This window comes from Gigantopelta aegis, unplaced genomic scaffold (assembly GCF_016097555.1).
Source record: "Gigantopelta aegis isolate Gae_Host unplaced genomic scaffold, Gae_host_genome ctg6967_pilon_pilon, whole genome shotgun sequence".
Taxonomy (NCBI): Eukaryota; Metazoa; Mollusca; class Gastropoda; order Neomphalida; family Peltospiridae; genus Gigantopelta; species Gigantopelta aegis.
The window spans coordinates 1-4,852 of record NW_024535445.1 but is presented as its reverse complement, the minus strand read 5'-3'; the positions used below and the strand labels follow the sequence as shown (position 1 = coordinate 4,852).

The 4,852-nt window shown below is 42.6% G+C and overlaps 2 non-coding genes across 2 annotated transcripts; one reads left to right on the top strand and one right to left on the bottom strand.

The window, feature by feature from the left end:
* The first annotated feature begins 742 nt into the window (after positions 1-742).
* Positions 743-814, top strand: Trnap-ugg. The gene has a single exon. It is a non-coding gene; the product is annotated as a tRNA-Pro (tRNA).
* Positions 815-2,896: 2,082 nt separating this feature from the next.
* Trnap-agg lies at positions 2,897-2,968 on the bottom strand. The gene has a single exon. It is a non-coding gene; the product is annotated as a tRNA-Pro (tRNA).
* Positions 2,969-4,852: the final 1,884 nt, after the last annotated feature.

Below are 4,852 nucleotides of genomic sequence, written 5' to 3'. Positions count from 1 at the left end.
GGGGGGGGGCATGGGGCATAGGGGGAGGGACAATACACCCTTTTGACCGCCACAAAGAGGAGAGCCATTCCCCAGTAAGATCATGTGCTGGACAATACATCATTTGGACCGCCACAAAGAGGTGAGACATTCCCCAGTAAGATCATTTGCTGGACAATACAAAAGTTGGGCTTGTCCGGGATTCGAACACTGGACCTCGCACCCTAGGCGAGAATCATACCCCTAGACCAACAAGGCAGTAATAGTAAACTACATCTATCTAGGTTATCCATGTTCTAATTCGAGACACTACACTGGCGTAGGAAGCGGGAAGGGCGGGGGGGGGGGGAGCAAGGGGGCATGTACCCCCCACTTTTCAGATAGTTTGCTTTATATTTGCTTTTTAATAGTGTAAAAGTGTGTAAATATAAAAGTGTGCCCGCACCTCCCTACACCACATCACTAATACAAGTCTGAACACGTGGCACTTCAACTGATAAAATATGTTGCGACCGTATCCAACACCCACTCAGTGTCGGTGTGCTAGTGTATTGATTGTCTTACCTTCTCATACAGTTGAACATTATAAAAGTAGATCTCAGTAGGTGCTGTTAAACTGGTTGTGTATAAAACATAGCTAGTTATTAGATTTTAACATTTATATAAAAGTCGCTATATTTATTAATATTAATTTAACTTCTAAATTGAAACAGGCTACATAATTTTCGTTAATTTCATAAAAATACAACTGTTCGTTATCAGTGGCTCGTTGGTCTAGGGGTATGATTCTCGCTTTGGGTGCGAGAGGCCCCGGGTTCGAATTCCGGACGAGCCCTACATTTTGCTGTTATTTATTATTATTATTTTTTAAATATATTATATCATTTATAATTTATGTTTTCTTATTTAAGAACTGTGATGTTACTTAATTTCACCACATGTAACCTCAAAGTAGAACCCCGGGGTGTGGTTACATGATAAAGACAATATAATACAAGCCAGTAGGAACGATATCTCGACGGAGGTGGGGGTGTGGGGTGTGGGGATGGGGGGATACAGATCACCGTGACAGTCTGTAGTAGAAGAGGCAGTCTCTAGATAGTGGGGGTAACAAGCCATTTTTTGTATCTTTATTGATATAGAAGACCACCACCAACAACAACAACAACAACAACAACAACAACAAAACCGTACATTTTCATCTAGGTTCCAAACTGATCGGATCTTAATTATTTTAACATCAATGGCGTAGCCAGCATGAGGCAGACGAGACGCTTTCCTCGTCTGGAATAACCCCAGATTTATTTTATTTTTCCCATGACACTGATATTTATTATACAGGTCTGGGTTTTCCTCGGCGCTTTATCCTCTCTGGCTAGGCCCCAGAACATGTTTATATACCAGTAAGGTTTCAAGCATGTCTGTCCCGGGTCCCGTTCCTGGATAGTCAGGGGTCTGATCCGGGACCGAACGGTTCCAGCCTGACTGTTTCCCAATGTGAAATTATCATGCCTCTTTCCTATAGCAGAAAGGGACCTTTTATATGTATGCGGCATCCCACAGACAGGACAGTACATACTGTGGCTTTTATTACACCAGTCGCCTGGAACGAAAATATTCCAGTAGGCCCAACGATGGGGATCGATCCTAGATCGACCGCACAGCCGGCGAGCGCTTTACGATCCGCCCCAAATTGTAACTAATGAAAAAAAGTTTGTTTTGTTTAACGACACGAATTTAGTTCTAAGAAAAAGAGAACCACTGTTCTTTATTGTATTATGTTTGTGTCTGAACAGACTTGACAGTATGATTATGGAATATTGGAAGGGTAACACTACTTCATGAGAATGACGTATCAAACTGACAGATGCATATCTGCTTAGCTACAGGCAAAACCATTGTTCACACTGCCTGTTACAGATTTTTAACGAGAGTTGCCTCCCCTCAGTTACCCGATGTGTGAAGAAAGAAAAAATGAGGGTGGATTATTAAAGATACAGGAGGCGAATTATTAATTTCATTTGCTTAAATCATGTCACAAAGACTGTTCCCAAAATGAAAAAGTAGGGTTTATCCGGGATTCGAACCCGGGTAAATCATAGCCCTAAACTCATAGTCACAAGAGGAAACCCGCTATATTTTTCCATTAGCAGCAAGGGATCTTGTATATGCACCATCCCACATTTGGGAAACACTGGAACAAACGAATTCCAGTGAGAGGCCCAACGACCGCGCGAGCGCTTTACGACTGGAATACGTTCCGCCCTATATTGCAACAAGTGACTGTCAGTGATAAACGATTCCGATAACAGATGTCAGTAATATGACAGTAAGATATTGTGATTTACAATCACGTTTTAAATTCCAACAACAGGCTGGTAGGTACTGGTTTCGGATCCCAGTCGAGGCATGGGATTTTTAATCCAGATACCGACTCCAAACCCTGAGTGAGTGCTCCAAAAGGCTCAATGTGTAGGTGTAAACCACTTGCACCGACCAGTGATCCATAACTGGTTCAACAAAGGCCATGGTTTGTGCTATCCTGCCTGTGGGAAGCGCAAATAAAAGATCCCTTGCTGCTAATCGGAAAGAGTAGCCCATGTAGTGGCGACAGCGGATTTCCTCTCAAAATCTGTGTGGTCCTTAACCATATGTCTGACGCCATATAACCGTAAATAAAATGTGTTGAGTGCGTCGTTAAATAAATAATTTCTTTCTTTCTTTCTTAAATTCCAACAGACCCAGATAGTAACCTGCATGTAATTATTTGACTACAAACTTGTGGATGAAAAAGAATCGAAACATTCATTTAATACATACAAGAGAAAAAAAACAAGGTAAAGAAACACCCAAAAACAAAAACAATAATAACAAACCCCCTGCCCTGTAAAAAAACAAACAACAAAAAGAAAAACTAGGGCTTGTCCGGGATTCGAACCCGGGACCTCTCGCACCCTAAGCGAGAATCATACCCCTAGACCAACAAGCCATCTATCAAACAATGTTTATCTAGGTTATCCATGTTCTAATTAGAGAAACGCAACACGTGGCACTTTAAATAACAGAACACGCTGTGACCTCAACCAACACACACTCAGTGTCAATGTTATATTGATTGTTTTACCTTCTCATACAGTTATTATAATAGTAGATCTCAGTAGATCCCGTTTAACTCATTTTGTGTATTACATAGCTAGTTATTAGATTTTAAAATGTATGTAAAAGTGTCTACATATATTGAAATAAACTTCTAAATTAGAACAGGCAACATAATTTTCATTAATTTTATAAAAATACAAAGCTTAGTCATCACTGGCTCGTTGGTCTAGGTGTGTGATTCTCGCTTTGGGTGCGAGAGGCCTCTATTTCGAATCCCGGACGAGCCCTATGTTTTGCTGTTATTTTTTTTCTTCTCTTTTTTTTAAAAAGCGTTATATTTTTCGTAATTTAAGTTTTCTTAAAGAAAACGGACGTGTGTGTGTGTGGTGGTCAAACGCGGCTCTCACCTTAAAGTAGCCTACAACCCCGGGATGTGGTTATATAATTAAGCTCAGCTAATATAACACAAGCCAGAAAGAACGATATCTTGTCCAAGAACACACAGAGGCGGATCTAGGAGGGGGGGGGGGGGGCGGAGGCGAAGCAGGGGCCCGGGCCCCCCTAAATTTTGCAACAGTTATAATTTTATTATATATTAATTTTCACTCCCTCCAAACCTCCCCCAAAGTTCCCTTAGCATTCCACATCGTGTCATTGCCCCCCACCCTCCACCCTAAATGGATTTTCTGGATCCGCCACTGACACAGATATATGACAGCTGGACGTGTACCACAAGGGAAAACGTCGTCTACATTCCCCCAATCTGGAGACCTATAAAGTTTTGACGGATTCGAAAGTGGCGTCGTGGTTAAATTATCGGACATAATGCTGGTAGGTACTGGGTTCGCAGCCAGGTACCGTGTCCCACCCAGAGTGAGTTTTAACAACTCAGTGGGTAGGTGCAAGACCACTGCACCCTCTTCTCTCTAACTAACCACACCTAACAACCAACAACTAACCCACTGTCCTGGACAGGCAGCCAGGATAGCTACGGTGTGAGCCCAGGACAGCTTGAGGGGGACAACCAATGTTAGCCCAGTCCTTTTGTGTATTGTATGCTACAAGGTATGTTTCTTTCAAACCACTGTATGCCATGCTCTAGTTGTTAACAATGAGACTAGACGTGATCTCTCTCCCCCCCCCCCCTCACTCAGGGGGCGACGTTAAGAAAATTCAGGACGTTGGCCGGGTTTCGAGTCATTTATGACGATAACAAAGTCACGGTGACCGGACTTTGGGAGGTCTCGGTTGTGTCGTGGTTAAAGCCATCCAACATAAGACTGGTAGGTACATGGTTCGCAGCTCGGTACTGGCTCTCATCCAGAGCGACTTTTAATGACTCAATGGGTAGGTGTAAGACCACTGCACCCTCTTCTCTCTCACTAACCACTAACCAACTAACAACTAACTGTTCTGGACAGACAGCCCAGATAGCTGAGGTATGTGCCAATGACAGCGTGCATGGACCTTAATTGGATATAATCACGAAAGTAAAATTGAAAAACCCCAAAACAGAACCCAAACCCCTAGGGCCGATTTCATATGTCTGGGTTTCAAAACACCGGGTTATATCAAAACCTAGGTTTAACACTGGTTTACGTAAAACGCTGAAAAACCTGACCAAAACATACACCCGTGGTGTATTTCATATGTGTGTGTTTTACCCGTTTACAAAACCACGCTTTTTACATGGGTTACCCGCAGATTTGGAAAGGGATATAAGCGAGGAATAGCCTACACTTCATCACTTTGTAGTTGAAACTCGTTACTGGTA